The sequence below is a fragment of the Sus scrofa genome, chromosome 12 (genome assembly GCF_054392235.1).
Source record: "Sus scrofa isolate SSC_HxYL_T2T_F1_AM1 chromosome 12, Sscrofa_HxYL_maternal_Yorkshire_Landrace_v2.0, whole genome shotgun sequence".
In the NCBI taxonomy this organism is placed as follows: Eukaryota; Metazoa; Chordata; class Mammalia; order Artiodactyla; family Suidae; genus Sus; species Sus scrofa.
Window position 1 is genome coordinate 36320595 of NC_139394.1, and position 20312 is coordinate 36340906.

The 20312-nt window shown below is 38.6% G+C and overlaps 1 long non-coding RNA gene across 1 annotated transcript in view; it reads right to left on the bottom strand.

Moving 5' to 3' along the window:
• Positions 1-16282, bottom strand: part of LOC110256030 (uncharacterized) — a 34692-nt gene extending 18410 nt beyond the window's left edge. The window contains exon 1 of the long non-coding RNA XR_002337188.2: positions 15944-16282. This is a non-coding gene — a long non-coding RNA (uncharacterized LOC110256030). The remainder of the gene's footprint in view (positions 1-15943) is intronic.
• Between the last annotated feature and the right edge of the window lie 4030 nt (positions 16283-20312).

Consider the following 20312-nt stretch of genomic DNA (forward strand, 5'->3'; position numbering starts at 1 on the left):
AACAGGCACCCCCTGCAGAGGAAGGCACTGCAATCAAACACAAGCTGTTGTTGCTATCACTCCCCTGGGAACTCATACAGCCTGCTGTTGCTGCTGCCAAATGCTCTGGTCACATTGAAGATCTGCCTAGAGCTTATTACCACTTCCCAGGGCCCGGCAACTAGGAGTAGCCTGAGCCATCATCCTGCAGATCCTTGCTGCTATTGAGAGCCCAACAACCAGGCACTGACTGCTGGCCCTACCCATTGCCTCCTTCTCCCTGAAAACAGACTGAGCATCCTGGGAACAACAGCCTGCTCACACTGAACAAAGAAACAGCAAATATTCAAATTCCCACACCAAAAATAAATAGTAACTCCCCCCCAAAATACAAAGGGGTATTTTTGCATAGAAGTAGCCTTACAAGACTACAGTTTGGCTTCCCGGAACTCACAGAAAAAGAAAAACACAATCAAGATGAAGAGCACAGAAACCATTCCCAGTTAAAGGAACAGGAGAATTCACCTAAAGCAAACAATAATGAACCAGACCTCTGCAGACTGACAGACACTGAGTTCAAAAGGGAGGTATTGAAAATACTGAAGGAATTAAGAGAGGATATTCACAGTAATGCAGATTCCTTTAGAAAGGAAGTAGAAAATATAAGTAGGAGCCAAGAAAAACTATAAAATTCATTTGCAGAGATACAAACTGAGCTTAAGGCAATAAAAAGCAGAATGAATAATGCAGAGGAATGAATTAGTGATGTGGAAGATAAAATAATGGAAATCACCCAATCAGCACAGCAGACAGAAAACCAAATGAAAAAAAAACATGAAAGCAATATAAGAGACCTATGGGATAATATAAAGCGGGCCAATCTATGCTTAATAGGAATTCCAGAAGGAAAAGAAGAAAAGAGGATTGAAAATATATCTGAAGAAATTATTGCTGGAAACTTTCCAAATCTAAAGCATACTGATATCAAGATACAGGAAGCACAGAGTGCCCCAAACAAGCTGAACCCAAACAGGCCCACACCAAGACATATTATAATAAAAATGGCAAATGTTAAAGATAAAGAGAGGATGCTAAAGGCAGCAAGAGACAAGCAAAGCATTAATCATAAGGGAACCCTCATAAGGCTATCAGCTGCTTTCTCTACAGAAACTCTACAGGCCAGAAGGAAGTGACAAGATATATTTAAAGTGCTGAGAGGAAAATATTTGCAACCTAGAATACTCTAGCCAGCAAGAATATCATTTAAACTAGAAGGGGAAATTACGAATTTCTCCAACAAACAAAAGCTAAAAGATTACAGCAAAACTAAAACCCTAAAAGAAATACTGAAAGGGCTTCTCTAAGTTAAAGAAAAAGAGAGACAGAAGAAAGAGAAAAAGAAGAATTAGGATGGAGGAAACCACAATTGGGAAGCAACCACCTAAATAAGCCAGCATACAGATCTAAACGTGAAGATGTTTAAAAAAAAGGACATCAAAATCATACAATGTGGGGAAGGAAAGTAAGAAAATATAGATTCTTTTTTTTTTAATTTTAATGATGTGTCTGAGACTATATGACTATCAGGCAAAAGCAAGCATACATAGGAAGGGCTTAATGTGCTTAAAAAATAGGGCAACCACAAATCAAAACCAAACATTACATTCACAAAAACTAAAAACAATAGTAAGTAAGCATAAAATAAATGGAAACCATCCAACCCAAAAAAGAAAAGAGAAACATAGAATCAACTGGAAAACAATGTTTAAAATGGCAATAAATATGTATCCATCAATAATCACCTTAAATGTCACTGGACTAAATGCTCCAATCAAAAGACAGATTGGATGAAAAATCAGACTGGATAAAAAAGCAAAAACCTTCAATCTGCTGCCTACAAGAAACTCACCTTAGAGCAAAGGACACATATAGACTGAAAGTGAGGGGATGTGAAAGATAATTCATGCCAATGGACAAGACAGGAAAGCAGGAGTTGCAATACTCATATCAGACGAAATAGACTTTAAAATGAAGGCCATACGAAAGACAAAGAAGGACACTATTTAATGGTTAAAGGATCCATTCAAGAAGAGGATATTACACTTGTCAATATATACGCCTCTACTACATGAGCACCCAGATACCTACAACAAATGCTAACAGACATAAAGGGACAAATCGATGGGAATATAATCATAGTAGATTTTAACACCCCATTCACATCAATGGACAGATCCTCTGGACAGAAAATCAATAAGGCAACAGAGATCCTAAATGACACAATAGAAAAGTTAGACTTAATTGACATTTTCAGGACATTACATCCAAAAAAAATCAGAATATACATTCTTCTCAAGTGCACATGGAACATTCTCAAAAACTGATCACATACTGGGGCACAAAGCTAACCTCAACAAATTTAAGAATGTAGAAATTATTTCAAGTATCTTCTCTGACCACAATGGCATGAACCTAAAAATCAACCACAGGAAAAAAAATGAGAAAAAACTAACTACATGGTGACTAAACAACATGCTACTAAAAAACCAATGTGTAAATGAGGAAATCAAGAAGGAAATTAAAAAATACCTTGAGACAAATGATAATGAAGACACATCCGATCAAAATCTATGGGATACCTCAAAAGCAGTGCTCAGAGGGAAATTCATAGTGATACAGGCCTTCCTCAAAAAAGAAGAAAAATCTCAAATCAACGATTTAACCCAACACCTAAATGAATTAGAAAAAGAAGAACAAACAAAACCTCAAGTCAGAAGAAGGAAGGAAATCATAATGATCAAAGAGGAAATCAATAAAATAGAGATTGAAAAAACAATTGAAGACGTCAACAATACCAAGAGCGGTTCTTTGAAAAGGTAAACAAAATTGACAAACCTCTGGCTAGACTCTCCAAGAAGAGGAGAGAAAAAACCCAAATAAACAAAATCAGAAATGAAAAAGGAGAAGTCACAATGGATACTATAGAAATACAAAAAGCCATAAGAGAATACTACGAACAATTGTATGCTGACAAATTTGAAAACCTGGAAGAAATGGACAACTTTCTAGAGACTTACAGCCTACCAAAACCGAATCAAGAAGAAACAGACCAATTGAACAGACTGATCATTAGAAATGAAATTGAATATGTCATAAAAACACTCCCTACAAATAAAATCCCAGGACCAGATGGCTTCACAGGTGAATTCTACCAAACATACAAGGAGGAATTTATACCCATTCTCCTTAAACTTTTTCAAAAGGTTGAAGAAGAAGGAACACTCCCAAAGACATTCTATGATGACACCATCATCCTAATACTAAAACCAGACAAAGATACCACCAAAAAAGAAAACTATAGGCCAATATCTTTGATGAATATAGATGCAAAAATTCTCAACAAAATTTTAGCCATCCGAACCCAACAACATATCTAAAAGATCATACACCATAACCAGGTGGGATTCATCCCATGTGCACAAGGATGGTTTAACATACACAAATCAATCAACGTCATACACCGCATTAACAAAAGAAAGGTCAAAAACCACATGATCATCTCAATAGACGCAGAAAAAGCATTTGACAAAGTCCAACATCCATTCATGATCAAAACTCTTAGAAAAGTGGGTATAGAGGGAACATAGCTTAACATAAAGCCATTTATGGCAAACCCACAGCAAATGTAATACTCAGTGGAGAAAAGGTGAAAGCCTTTCCACTAAAATCTGGACCAAGACAAGTATGCCGACTCTCACCACTGTTATTCAATATAGTACTGGAAATCCCAGCCACAGCAATCAGACAAACAAAAGAAATCAAAGGCATCCAAATAGGAAGAGAAGAGGTAAAACTGCCACTGTATGCAGATGACATGATACTATACATAGAAAACCCTAAGGACTCAACCCGAAAACTACTTGAACTGATCAATAAATTCAGCAAAGTGGCAGGATATAAGATTAACATTCAGAAATCAGTCACATTTATGTATACTAACAATGAAATATTAGAAAAGGAATACAGAAATATGATACCTTTTAAAATTGCACCTCAAAAAATTAAATACCTCGGAATATACCTGACCAAGGAGGTAAAGGACTTATATGCTGAGAACTATAAAACATTAATAAAGGAAATTAAAGAAGATGTAAAGAAATGGAAAGATATTCCATGCTTCTGGGTTAGAAAAATTAATATTATAAAAATGGCTATACTACCCAAAGCAATCTACAGATTCAATGTAATCCCTATCAAATTACCCATGACATTTTTCACAGAACAATAATAAACAATCCAAAAATTTATATGGAACTATGAAAGACCCAAAATTGCCAAAGCAATCCTGAGAAACAAAAAACCAAGCAGGAGGCATAACTCTCCCAGACTTCAGGCAATATTACAAAACCACAGTCATCAAGACAGTGTGGTACTGGTATCAAAACAGACATACAGATCAATGGAACAGAATAGAGAACTCAGAAATAAATCCAGACACCTTTGGTCAATTAATCTTTGACAAAGGAGGCAAGAACATAAAATGGGAAAAAGAGTCTATTCATCCAGAATTGCTGGCAAACCTGGACACCTGCATGCACATCAATGAAACTAGAACACACCCTCACACCATGCACAATAATAAACTCAAATGGCTTAAAGATTTAAATATAAGACAGGACACCATCAAACTCCTAGAAGAGAACATAGGCAAAACATTCTCTGACATCAACCTTACAAATGTTTTCTCTAGTCACTCTCCCAAAGCAACAGAAATAAGAGCAAAAGTAAACCAATGGGACCTAATCAAACTGTCAAGATTTTGCATGGCAAAAGTAACCAAAAAGAAAACAAAAAGACAACTTACAGAATGGGAGAAAATAGTTTCAAAGGATGCAACTGACAAGGGCTTAATCTCTAGAATATACAAGCAACTTATACAACTCAACAGCAAAAAAACCAACAACCCAATTGAAAAATGGGCAAAAGACCTGAAAAGGCATTTTTCCAAGGAAGATATGCAGATGGCCAACAGGCACATGAAAAAATGCCCAACATCTCTGATTATTAGGGAAGCAAATCAAAACTACCATGAGATACCACTTCACACCAGTCAGAATGGTCATCATTAAGAAGTCCACAAATAACAAGTGCTTGAGGAGGTGTGGAGAAAAGGGAACCCTCCTGCCCTGTTGGTGGGAATGTAAACTGATACAACCACTATGGAGAACAGTTTGGAGATACCTTAGAAATCTATACATAAAACTTCCATATGACCCAGCAATCCCACTCTTGGGCATATATCCTGACAAAACTTTCCTTAAAAAAACACATGCAGCCGCATGTTCATTGCAGCTCTATTCACAATAGCCAAGACATGGAAACAACCCAAATGTCCACTGACAGACGATTGGATTAGGAAGATGTGGTATATATACACAATGGAATACTACTCAGCCATAAAAAAAGAATGAAATAATGCCATTTGCAGCAACATGGATGGAACTAGAGACTCTCATACTGAGTGAAGTAAGTCAGAAAGAGAAAGACAAATACCATATAGTATCACTTATATCTGGAATCTAATATATGGCACAAATGAACCTTTCCACAGAAAAGCAAATCATCGAGTTGTAGAATAGACTTGTGGTTGCCAAGGGGGAGGTGGAGGGAATGGGGTGGTTGCAGAGCTTGGGGTTAATAGATAGAAACTATTGCTTTTAGAATGGATTAGAGATGAGATCCTGCTATGAATCACTGGGAACTATGTCTAGTCACTTATGATGGAGCATGATAACGTGCAAAAATAGAATGTGTACATGTATGTGTAATTGGGTCACCATGCTGTACAGTAGGGAAAAAACGTATTGAGGAAATAACTACTAAAAATAAAAAAAACCAATCAGATTGAAAAAAAGAAGAGAATTAAAGAAAAAAAAACAAAAAAAAACCCCAAAACCAAAAAAAAAAAAAAACCAAAAAACAAAAAACAAAAAAAACAAGTCAATAGATAGCAAATGCTGGAGAGGATGTGGAGAAAAAGGAACCCCCTACACTGTTGGTCAGAATGTAAATTCATACAACCACGATGGTAAACAGTATGGAAATATCTCAGAAAAATAAATATGGAATTACCATATGACACACCAATCCCACTCCTGGGCATGTATCTGGACAAAAATTTCACTGTAAAACATACATGTTTATTGCAGCACTATTCACAATAGTCAAGACTATTTTGAAACAACTTAAATGCCCATCGATGGATGAATGGATTAGGAAGATGTGGTACATATAGACAATGGACTACTACTCAGACTTAAAAAGGACAAAATAATGCCATTTGCAGCAACATGGATGAACTAGAGACTCTCGTACTGAGTGAAATAAGTCAGAAAGACAAATACCAAAAGTTATCACTTATATGTGGAGTCTAAAATATGGCACATATGATCTATCTACAATAGAGAAAATATCATGGACGTGTAGGACAGACTTGTGTTTGCCAGGGGGAGGGGAAGGACTGGGATGAATTGAGAGTCTGGGGTTAGTGGATGAAAGCTATTGCATTTGGAGTAGATGGGCACTGAGATCTTGCTATATAGCACAGTGAACTATATGTCTAATCACTTGTAACGGAGCATGATGGAGGATAATGTGAGAAAATGAGTGTATATATATATATATATATATATATATATATATATATGTATCACTTTGCTGTACAACAGAAATTGATAGAACATTGTAAATCAACCATAATAAAAATTAAAAAATAATAAATTGTCATTTGGAGACATGGAGTTTTGATTTATTTTTCATGAGGTTCCCTGGGAAGGGGAAAAGGAGACTGACTCAGCATTATTGCATCTTTAGTCACAATCACTGAACACATGCACAAGGGCAAAGATGATGCTGTCAACGCCTCCTCATGGAGTAACATGGACCATTCCAACACAGTGTGTGTTGCTGCAGACAGACCCTCCAAGTGATGTGTATGGGATAAAATGTGATGGAGACCTCAGATTCCCCTCTCTGCTGCCCATGTGTTTGTGTTCCTGGAAGACACTCTCAACATTTCTCACTCTTATTCACAAGAAGCTATCCACAAAACTAAAAAATCAGAGCATTCTAGATCCAAAGTGTCCTTAAGTGTCTTTTGTTGTGTTCTTTCATTCTGCTGCAGAGGAAACCAAGGCTCAAAATGAAGCATTGCCAGAATGCCTTAGTTGCACCAAACCCAACAAAGTCAACATGTTCAAACCCATATCAAGCAAATAGGTGTTGTGGAAACCTGCCCTTTGCCCTCCAAATTCCTCTGACTGATGTGGAGTACTGTTTTCAGCCGGCCTTAGCTGTCTAAGCCTCAATATCTTCATTTTATTGAGTATCACAATAGTTTCCTCCTGGGTTTTAATGATAAAAATCGTGAATGCATTTAAGTTTTGTAAACCCAAAAATGTAACGAAAAATCATTCAGTTATTTGCTAATAAGTGAACATCATCCACTGACAGCTCGCTCTACCATCTTCCACTTGGGCTTTGGAGACCCTCTTCAAGGATTTTGTTCTTGAAAGTTATCTTTCTTCTGTTTCATTCTTTTTCCCCTAAATAACTGTTTTATTTATAGTGATTTAAATTCACAGGAAATTGAGAAGAGTAGAGAATTCCCATGTTCCCCCCACCCTGCCTTATTTTTCTGTCTGTCTGATCCTTCTGTCAGTATACAGATACTTTGCAGTGCATCTCATTTTATAACAAGATGACAACACCTCCTCCCGTCACACCCCCTTCAATTATTGTTTCATTCTTCCACTTCACGGCAACACCATTCAGTTATTTATCTCCATTAATGGTCTCTATGCCATCCTATTATCTCCATAACCCATTTTTGTCCCTATGACTCTACTGACTTGCAGTTGTCAAAGTCGCAAAATCATCTATAGACTATTCCAGTGGTCAGTTCTCTGAATTCATTTTCATCCACCTGTCATCACCATTCAACTCAGCTTCTCTCTCCCTCCTTATTGAAAACCTATCTTTTCTTTGACTTTGATGATACCATACCCTCTTATTTCACTGGTGGCCCCTCTTCAATGTCTTTTTACAGCTGCTCCTCTTCTTGCTCTCTGAATGTTAGCAAGACTCCAGTTATAATCAAAAAGCCTTCTGTTTTCCCCTATCTATATATTCCATGACTAGGAGATCTCATTCACTTTCATGGCTTATCCATTTTATATCCAAGGATTCATATTTCCACCTTGAGGACTGAAATTGCATATTAACTTGCTGAGTACACATATCGTCTTAGCTGTCTAACAGTTATCTCAAGTTTCATGTAGTCAGAACAGAAGTCCTGGTCACTCTCTGCCTCAATCTGTACCTTTCCCAGTCTCTCATCTCAGCATATGGCATGATTTAGTTGTTTAAGCTAAAGAGCTAGGATTTTTTTCTTGATTTTTTATTTCCCTCAACCCTTCACATCCATTCTACCAGCATGTCCCTTTAACTCCGCTTAAATATATATCCTCAATCCATCCACATTTTCCATCTCTATACATACCACTCTAGTTTAATTCCCCATACAGAGCCCTGCCTACTGAAATGTCTTCCATAGTGGTCCCCCTTCATCCGCTTTTGCCCCCTCCTCTCCCAATAACCCACTACTTCTTTCTTTATTTTCTTTTTTTGTCTCTTTTTAGGGCCAAACTCATGGCATGTGGAGGTTCCCAGGCTAGGGATTGGAGCTACAGCTGCTGGCCTACACCATAGCCACAGCAACGCCAGATCTGAGCCACCTCTGCAACCTACACCACAACTCACAGCAACGCCGAATCCTTAACCCACTGAGCAAGGCCAGGGTTTGAACTTGCAACCTCATAGTTCCTAGTCAGATTCATTTCCGCTGTGCCACAATGGGAACTCCAATAACCCACTATTTCATATTACCATGCGTTTATAACTATTTTCAATTTCCTTATTCATTCATTTGTCTTCTCTCTCTAATGCCAGCCTCTTGAGAGAAGACAGCCTATCTATCTTGTACATTAACCCCAGGGCCTTGACGTGGCCGTTACATACTAAGGTGCTAATTAGTACACGTGCATTGAATAAATGAAAGAATGCGCTCAGCAGTGGAAAAACAAATACAAAGAATGGAGATTGCTTATATTGCCTTTGCAACAGGGTACTTTTGATACTGACCAAAAGTATCCAAACCCTTTAGAGCCATGCAGGAATTCCATTCTGCCTGGCCATCCAACTTCAGAAAAAGAACGAGAAGGTTGTTGAGAGCTGCATAGTGGATTAGTGGAGGACGGGCGACTTCCAGACACTCGTAGGAATCCTGGATAAGATTCAAAGTTTTAAGATATCAGGTCTGTACATCTCCTGGGCAGTGCAAAGGCATAAACCTGCTAACTGAATGTGTGTTCTGCACTGGAAAACCTGGTCAGTGCTTCTTTTATCTCATCTCATTGAATCATCCCAATCATTCCACAAGGAATTTTTTTTATTAACCCCACTTTTCAGATGAAATAGAGGGATCAAGTACATTGAAAAGAGTTAGAAAACTAGTCAGTGACAAATCAGAGTTTCAAAGTCTGATTTCTCTGCATTGCATATTATAATTTTGAGAACTAAGAAATATTCCCAGGTTATAATGGTAGGAAGGTGAACTAAAAATTGGATCCCAATTAAGGCTAGAATTACCCAAATAACTTCTGTCTGCGTTGAATTCAAAGCATCCCAGGTATTGGTGAGAGGAAGGGTTTTTTTGTGAGAAACTGAAATGATCATTAAAAATATTTCACTATTAACAATTGGAATGGGCATTTCCCTCCCCTTTAGTCATCTCCTGACTCCCAGTAAATATTTACTCATTGCCCACTCTGTGCCAGGCACCTGACAGATGCTAGGAATATGGCATACTGACATAAAGTCCTCTGGAGATTTCTTTTGGAAGAAATGAGGCTACATTTAAATCTTCACCAACTATATCATCTGCTTCCAGTTCCTTAATAGAAGTAGGATTCTACCATGGTCTGGAATAAGCCAGGCACTTGTGGACAAAAGGGTTCTCTGAAGTTTTCCATGGAGATGGAACATCAATGTTGGAACCAGATGGCACCATCCTAGCCAGGCCATCTCTGGTTCAGCTTAGGAGTGTGACTTCCTTTAGTTAGTTAAGCTCTACAAATATTTTCTTACAATGGAGAAAACTTCCCTGGTACATTGCAAATGTACTGCCTGGTTTTGGGAAATGTTTAGGAAGTGCTATTGCAGGGCTTTGAAGAACTGACTGGAGATGATGGGATAAAGAAATGGGAAGAGTCAAGGATAACTTCTTGGTTTGGGGTCTGAGTAACTGGGTGCTTGGTCCTGTCATTTGGTTAGAGGAAATGCACTAGGAGAGGGGTGTTTTGTTTTATATTGTTTTGGAGAGAGATTATGAAGACAGTTTGGATCTGTTAATGGAGAGGTGCCCTATGAAACACTCAAGTGTGACATTCAATAGGCAGCTGAACACACAGGGTGGAACCTCAAAAAGAGCTGGAGAAAAAGGCTGGGAAATTATTGAAAATAATAATAAAACCATGGGAATGGAAAAAAATGTCTTATGAGAGGTGAACCATGGAATTCAATCATCCAGATAGAGGGACCAGTTTTATATTACTCAGACAAGTCATTTTTAATTCTGTGGATTTGTTTCAACATCCAAATTTCTTCCTTTGGAAAAAAAAAACAATAAAAAAGTGAAACAAACAAACAAAAAACCTCAATACCCTCTTCTCATCTAATATTGTCTTTAAGCTTATCTTGCCTAGTTCTCTCAGCTGCAAGTCAGATAATCATTCCCTCCAAGGGAAGGAGGAAATCATGGAAATTGAATTAAATTCTAACAAAATGAGCCAGTATGTTTCCCCTCCACTTACGTGGAATTGTGTTTCATCCCAGTCATGAGATTTCCGATAAAAGAACACACACCTGTGGGTGATTTCAACAGTGTTGTGCAATATTTCATCTGCCATGATCAAACCTTTTGTATACTTTTAACATTGTGTTTCTTATAAAGGAGCTTTTTCATTTTTGCTTTTATCTGTGAGAAAATGATGGGGTACGCATGAACTTTGAGACAAAATGTCTTGTGTTCCTTCCCCACTCCATGTCTTTCAACTGAGTAAACTTTGGTCCCTTCTCTCAGAGGTGATAGATAACATTTGCCATCAGGAGGTGCAGGACTCAATGGTGCCTGGTACAAGGAGGGAGCTAGTTGTAGACACAGTTAGTTGCTTGCCCAATGTCTCTGCTCTCCTTCTTTCTTTCCAATGGAACCCCAACTTTCAGGGCGGCAGTGTGCCGAACTCTTAGATTGTAACATGTAAAATTGCCTCTTTGTCAGTTAAAAATGCAAAGATATGGGCAAATTTATGTGGTTTATTTGAAAGTAAATTTACCACTAGAGTTGGCACAGAGTACTTCTGGCCAATGAGATGTTGAAGGAGGTTGACACCTTTCCTAAATAAAAAGATGAATCCCATCTGATCCTTCCAAGAATATAGAAAGGATGCCTGAAAGAGCAACTGACGTGTACCACTGTGGGGATGACAGCCATGCAGTACAAATGGTGGACTAGGAAATCGAGGCATCTAGGTCAGTGATAATTCCCTCCACAAATAAACCTCTTACTGGTTTACTGGTTTAAGTCACATATTAATTGGGTTTTTGATCCCTGGAGCTGTTTGAAATCCTTTCTGATACTGTACTCGCCAGCTAGATGTTGATTTCTCTTCACCTCTCTTCTAATAATTTTTTTTCTTTCTTTTTTTAGGGCCACACCTGAGGTGTATAGACATTCCTAGGCTAGGGGTTCAATTGAAACTGCAGCTGCCAGCCTATACCACAGCCATAGCAACACGGGATCTGAGCCACACCTGCGACCTACACCACAGTTCATGGCAATGCCAGATCCCTAACCCACTGAGCGAGGCCAGGGATCGAACTCACATTCTCATGGATTCTAGTCAGATTCTTAACCTGCTGAGCTACAATGGGAACTCCCTGATAATTGTTTAAATTCCACAATTCCTGAGATAGGCATCTTCTCTCAGAAGTGAGTAAATCCAAGCTACTGGATGGAAAGAACTCAGTATGAAGTGGTTATTTGATGAATGACCTCATCCTAGGTCCAACACTAACAATTCTTGGGCACATATGAACTGCCAGGCATCACATTAAGCCCTTTGCTCATGGCTTCATTGCATCCTCATTGAATCCTCAAAACAAGGCTAGAGGAAAATGACATCAATTCGTACCCATATTTTATAGATAAGAAAAGCAAGAAAGAGATGTTAGTCAAAGTGTTCAAACTGTACAGCTTTTAATAGGCTGAAACTAGACTAGAATTCACATGTCTTTCTAGCCACAGTGACACCCTGCACCCGTTCATTCCTCGTGCTATGACCAAGCCTGCTGAAGGCTTCCCTCCCTACAGAGCTATTCATTTCATTTCTCTACCCCACCTTTTCCTAATGACACTGTTCAGTACAACTTTCTGTAGTAATAGAAATGCTCTATTCAATACTCTTTCAATACTTTAGCTGTTGGCCATATGTGGTCATTGAAGACTTGAAAGGCTGAGAATGCAACGAAGATTTGCATTAGCAAAATCTATGGGATTATTTAGGAATAAGTTTTATTTTCCTTTATTTTACGTATTTTTCCAGTTTTATTGAGACATAGACATATATTTGTCTAAGGTGTGCAACATGTTTCGATACACATGTGTATTACAAAATGATCACCACAATAAGTCCAATTAACATCCATCACCTCATATAGTTATAACTTTTTCCTTGTGATGAAAACTTTTAAGATCCAGCAACTTTAAAATATATAATACAGTATTGTCAACTAGTGTCACCACACTATACTTTATATCCTCAGAACTTATCTTACCTGGGGATATACTTATATCCCCAGAACTTATCTTATGTCACCATACTATACTTTATATCCCCAGAACTTATCTTACAGTAAACACTTACAGAGAAGTGTTTACTGCTGCCATTTGTCCCTTCACCCATTTGTCCCATCTCCCCATCCCCAGCCTCTGTAACTACAAATCTGTTCTTTGTTTCTGTGGGTTTAATTTTTTAGTTTCCATGTAAAATTGAAGTCATACAGTATTTGTCTTTATCTGTCTGACTTATTTCACTTATTAACACTTAGCACAATGCACTTAGGGTCCATCCATTTTGTCCCAAATGGCAGGATTTCCTTTTTGTGATGGTTGAAGCATATTCCATTATAATATACCCATTCATCTGTCACTGGACACTTCAGTTGTCTCCATGTTTGAGGGTTGTAAACAATGCTGCAATGAACAGTATAGCTATCTCTTTAGATAGTGATTTCATTTCTTTCACCCAAAAGTAGAATTGCTAAATTGTGTGGTAGTTCTATTTTTAATTTTTTGAGGAACCTCCACACTGTTTCCCATAGTGCACCAATTTGCAATCCCACAAATAGTGTCCAAGGATTTCCCCCCCCCCATATCCTTGCTAATGCCTATTATCTCTTGTCTTTTTAATCTTTAATTTTGTTTAATTTTAAGTAATTTAATGAATAGGCAGGAGTTCTTGTCGTGGCTCAGTGGTTAAATCTGACTAGGAACCATGAGGTTGCGGGCTCAATCCCTGGCCTCGCTCAGTGGGTTAAGGATCTGGCATTGCCATGAGCTGTGGTGTATGTTGCAGACGCGGCTCGGATCCCACGTTGCTGTGGCTCAGGTGTAGTCCGGTGGTTACAGCTCCGATTTGACCCCTAGCCTGGGAACCTCCATATGCCATGGGAGCGACCCTAGAAAAGGCAAAAAGACAAAAAAAAAAAATTGAATAGGCATGTGTGGAAGCATATTGGAAAACACAACTTTTGAAGACTCCTATCAAGACAGAGTTCCTAGGTGCCTGTTCCTGAATATATGTCTTTGACATTACTGATATTTCCTGGGGTTCATAGTTGTCTTCCACAGACCTTGCTTGTGGAATTAACTGGAAGGAATCAAGACTTTCAGTAACACACACATCTTTCCTCAAACTCGGTGCTGTGAAAATTGACGTCTTGTTTCAGTGTGTCATGTGTGACTCGCAGCAGGGGTAAAATATCAAAGTTGTCATGGAATAATGGTAAAACATGACATTTTTGTGAGTGACAAAAGAGACCATCATTTCTTAAGGTGAGTGACTTATCTGAGGAGAGCAAATATTTAAAAGGCAAAATTATATGAAACGACAGCCAAAAGAAAGTCATAAAATCCCACAAAACTTCTGTATTTTAAAGTTAAAATATCACCTATAATTTTCCCACTTGCAGCCCAGGTATTAACCTCACCTTTATTTTATAATTGGGTTCTGGATAGTTTCTGACACTACTAGTTGGATTTTTGCATCAGGAAGCAATTGAATCTAGTCAGCGGAATTTTTAAGAAAATTATCTATTTATAGTCAAGTAGCTGAGACTGCTACACAGGTATCTGAACTTCCTTCAAACCATCAACTTGGAAGGAATCACAGAGCAGTAATGGGGATTGATATTTTATCTCACTAATTGAGGCAGGAACTTACAGCTGTTAGATGTAGAGAACTAGAAAGAGTGCCATGTAAGGAATTAGGAAAACTGGTTTTCTACTAATTTGCCTTAATTTGGGACAAGTAATTTAATATGTCGCAACTTTAGTCTCAACATACATAAAAATTGGGAGAACGAATACAGTCTTTCCAACTTCAAAAGCGTGAATTTTATGGTGAATGGTGCAGACTGGGATAGCAGTAACATAGTGCATTGAGTGAGCAGAGAAACACTGCAAGAATCCAGAAACAGTTGCAGCGGCCCAGTGGATAGACTAAGATAAGAGGGAAGCTCATGAGGGCTCATATGACTAAGTTGGTGGTTCAGATTTAGGAAGAGACAAACCACTAGAGCAATAGCACACCCACAGAGGACATACAAAGCCCTGGTTTTTGCCTGTTTGACCTTGACAAGGGGTACAGGGTAAAATGTCAATGCAATGTTCGAAGAAGGGAAAAGAATGATTACTCTGGAAAAAATGTGGAGGAAGAGATGGAAGGGCATAGCAAAGAAAGAACACAATAAGAGAAGAGATCACAGAAGGAAAATCTAAGAAAAGAGAGTGCCACCTACACTGTTCGTGGGAATGCAAATTGGTACAACCACTATGGAAAGTAGTGTGGAGGTACCTCACAAAACTCAATATAGAACTACTGTATGACCCAGCAATCACACTCTTGGGCATATATCCAAACAAAACTTTCCTTGAAAAAGACACATACACCCGCGTGTTCTTTGCAGCACTATTCACAAGAGCCAGGACATGGAAACAACGTACATGCTCATTGACAGATAAATGGATTAAGAAGACGTGGTATATATGCACAATGAAATACTACCCAGCCATAAAAAAGAACAAAATAATGCCATTTTCAGCAAAATGGATGGAACTAGAGACTCTCATACTAAGGGAAGTAAGTCAGAAAGAGAAAGACAAATATCATATGACATCACTTATATCTGGAATCTAATATACGGCACAAAGGAAACTTTCCACAGAGAAGAAACTCATGGACTTGGAGAAGAGATTTATGGTTGCCAAGGGGGAGGGGAAGAGAGTGGGATGGACTGGAAATCTGGGGTTAATAGATGCAAAGTATTGCATTTGGGGTGGATAAGCAATGAGATCCTGCTGTATAGCAGTGGGAACTATATCTAGTCACCTATGGTGGAACGTGATGGAGGATAAAGTGAGAAAAAGAATGCATATATGTATGTGTGACAGGGTCACTTTATGGTACAGTAGAAATTGACAGAACACTGTAAACCAACTATAATGGAAAAATAAAAATCATTAAAAAAAGAAAGAAAAAAAAAAAGGAAAGAGAATGCTACTTACCATGTTCATCCATAAGTACCTTGTATCATAGCTCTGGGTATGTACCAGTTCGGGCCATGGTCTTCACCTATCTGGGTTATTGCAGTACGTTTCTAACTGGCGCCCTTTCCATGAGTCCAGCTCCCTCCAATCCATTCTGTGTATGCAGCCAAAATGATTTTCCTGAAACACAAACCTGATGAGCAGGTCATCCCCATGCTTAAAATCCTTTATCAGCCTTTCCATTGCTCCTTCGAATGAAGTATAAATTCTTTAGTAGGGTTTCCCAAGATCATTGTGCTCTGGCTGTTTTACATCTCTATAGCAGTGGTTAGCAAACTTCTTCTGTAAAGAACTGGATAATAAGTATTTTTTGCTCTGCAGGCCAAATGGTCTCTGTGGCAACTCCTCAACTTGGCCATCAGAGTAAGAGAACAACCACAGATAATTTGGAAATCAAATCAGTGTGGCTGTGTTCCAATACAATTTCACTTATAAAAACACTTGGCCCACCTGCAGGCCTTAGTTTACTGACCTTTGCCCTACAATCTCAAGATCCCTCCCTCACCCAACCTTTAATCCCCTGCACTCAGGACCCACTGAATTACTTGCAATTCCCTAGTGGTACCCTGGTCTCTCTCAATATTATGTTTTTGCACATATTCTTCCTTAGTCTAGATCACTTTCCCCCATATCATTGTCCAGTTAAACTTCACTCGTGCTTGTGATTCAGTTTAAACCTTCTTGACCAGCCTTACACCAACACTGCATTCCCACTTATCACACTGAAGTGTATTGACCTGTTGGCATGTGTCTCTCACACCTCACTAGCCTGCATGCTGTTGGAGGACAGTTATGTATCACTCATTTCTCTCCTGATTTTTGATAGAAACTAAAATCTGGAGTTCCTGTCATGGTTTAGCGGTTAACAAATACGACTAGGAACCATGAGGTTGCAGGTTCGATCTGTGGCCTTGCTCAGTGGGTTAAGGATCTGGTGTTGCTGTGAACTGTGGTGTAGGTCACAGACGTGGCTCAGATCCTGCATTGCTGTGGCTCTGGCATAGGCCAGAGGCTACAGCTCCCATTAGACCTCTAGCCTGGGAACCTCCATGTGCCATAGGTGTGGCCCTAGAAAAAGATAAAAAGACAGAAAAAAAAAAGAAACTAAAATCTATTTATTATTATAATAGTTTGATACCCAAGGTATCCGTTGCTCTTTTGCTTAGCTATAGATTGTGTGCATGGTACTGACTCTGATGACTGAGTTTGGAAGAACACAGACTATGTTTTCTATAATTCTAGTTCCTAGAGGTAAGAGGTTTGATATGAAGTCATAGAAAGGAGAAACTGGCCTTAAGTCTCTTCAACTTATCTTCCTGAATCCTAGTTTACAAAATGAGAAAGCCAGGGGGGTTGGGGGAGTAGGGGACAAAAATAAAAACAAACTACAGCAGAAAATCAACTATATTTGTCTAATAGGATAACTTATAAGAATTACATGAAAAAAATGTGTAACCCACTAGGATGATCTTGAGGAATTGAGTAAGAACTCAATAAATGGTAGCTGGCATGTAATAATCTTTAATAATGATGATGTTGGCCTTGAACAAATTCAGATGGTACAGGATCAACTTGACTTCTGAGTGTAAAAAAAGTGGTGGGAAAATGGGCAAAAGACCTGAATAGACATTTCTCCAAAGAAGATATACAGATGGCCAACAAACACATGAAAAAATGCTCAACATCACTGGTTTTAAGAGAAATGCAAATCAAAACTACCATGAGATACCACCTCACACCAGTCAGAATGGCCATCATTAATAAATCCACAAATAACAAGTGCTGGAGGGGCTGTGGAGAAAAGGGAACCCTCCTGCACTGTTGGTGGGAATGTAAACTGGTACAGCCACTATGGAGAACAGTTTGGAGATACCTTAGAAATCTATACATAGAACTTCCATATGACCCTGCAATCCCACTCTTGGGCATCTATCCGGACAAAACTCTACTTAAAAGAGACACGTGCACCCGCATGTTCATTGCAGCACTATTCACAATAGCCAAAACATGGAAACAACCCAAATGTCTATCGACAGATGATTGGATTCAGAAGATGTGGTATATATACACAATGGAATACTACTCAGCCATAAAAAAGAATGACATAATGCCATTTGCAGCAACATGGATGGAACTAGAGAATCTCATACTGAGTGAAATGAGCCAGAAAGACAAAGACAAATACCATATGATATCACTTATAACTAGAATCTAATATCCAGCACAAATGAACATCTCCTCAGAAAAGAAAATCAAGGACTTGGAGAAGAGACTTGTGGTTGCCTGATGGGAGGGGGAGGGAGTGGGAGGGATCGGGAGCTTGGGCTTATCAGACACAACTTAGAATAGATTTACAAGGAGATCCCGCTGAATAGCATTGAGAACTTTGTCTAGATACTCATATTGCAACAGAAGAAAGGGTGGGGGAAAAACTGTAATTGTAAGGTATACATGTAAGGATAACCTGACCCCCAGTGGGGAAAAAAAAAAAGTGGTGGGAACTGCACCCTGGCTTTCTTCTTCACTGTAGGTTTTCATCAAAATATCCAACAGAGTAATAAAAAGACAAAAAAACTTCAAGAGTGTTTGAAAACAGGAAAGAGTGCCATCCAAAGGGCAGTAACTTTGAGGAACCCCCAAGAGATATACTTCAGATGGGACCAAATGTACTTGCCTTAATAATAAATAACACTCTTCATTAAAAAAAAATACAGTCATAGGAAAGTAAGTTGAGGAAACCTCTGAAAATGGATAATTAAGAGAGGACAGTAAAGGTCAAGAACCAGAAGGGCAAAATACTAGTTGATTCATCATCTCTTTATAAAAATTAGTAGTATTCAAAGCAGTCTCTGGAGAGGCTCTGAGACTAAGGTCTTAGTTATCTTAAGAAGGAAGCTGGGGGAGTTCCAGTTGTGGCTCAGTGATTAATGAACCTGATTAGTATCCATGAGGAGGTGGGTTCAATCCTTGACCTTGCTCAGTGGGTTAAGGATATGGTGTTGTGGTGAGCTGTGGTGTGGGTTGCAGATGTGGCTCGGATCCCACATTGCTGTGGTTGTGGTGTAGGCCTGTGGCTACAGTTCCCATTGGACCACTAGCCTGGGAACCTTCATATGCCATGGGTGTGGCCCTAAAAAAAAAAGACAAAAAAAAAAAAAGAAGAAAACGAGCCAAAACATGGAAACAACCTAGATGTCCATCCATCAACAGATGATTGGAATAAGAAGATGTGGCACATATACATAATAGAAAACTACTCTGCCATAAAAAGAATGAAATAATGCCATTTGCAGCAACAATGATGCAACTACAGATTCTCATATAAAGTGAAATAAGTCAGAAAGAGAGAAAAATATCATATGATGTCACTTTTGCATAGAATCTAAAGTATGGCACAAATGAACTTATCTACAAAATAAAAAGAGACTCAGAGACAGAAATTAGACTTGTGGTTGCCCCAGGGGTGGGAGGTAGGAAGGAGTGAGATAGACAGGGAGTTGGTTTCGTAGATGGAAACTATTACATTTAGAATGAATAAGCAATGAGGTCCTACTACACAGTATAGGGAACTATATACAATCTCTTGAGCTAGAACATGAAGGAAGATAGTATGAAAAAAGGAATGTAGGAGTTCCCATCAGGCTCAACAGTATTGAACCCAGCTAGTTTTCATGAGGACACGGGTTCGATCCCTGGCCTTGCTCAGTAGGTTAAGGATCTGGTGTTGCTGTGGTGTAGGTTGCACACGCGGCTTGGATCCTGCATTGCTATAGCTGTGGCTGTGGCAGCAGCTAAGCTCCAACTTGACCCCTAGCCTGGGAACTTCCATATGCTGCAGGTATGGCCCTGAAAAAAAAGTAAAAAAAAAAGAATATATGAATGCAGTCGTTGATCTCAGACAAAGCTGAAAGATGTCAGTATTTCTAAGCTAATGACACCGTAAAATGTCAAAGCAATATTCTCTTGTTTAGAACAATAAGGATGTGAAAGCAAAAACACTAACACAACTCTGTGTCATCAGCAAATAGCCCCAGGTAGAATAGATATAATTTAAAGATGAATGAATAGCAAAAAGGCAAAGTACTCACACAAATACTCCCAAAACTATATGGGGGAGACGCAGAATTCTTCCAGCAAATAAAGAAGGAACACTTCCCAATTCATTTAATGCTAGTGTAAACTTGATATCAAAACACATGTAAAGGACTTTACAGAAAGGACTTAAAGACTTAAAAAAATAGAAGCATGTATAATAATCATGAGCTGATTGACTCAATATTATGACAATTTTTTCCTCCAGATTAATCTAGAGATTCTATACATTTCT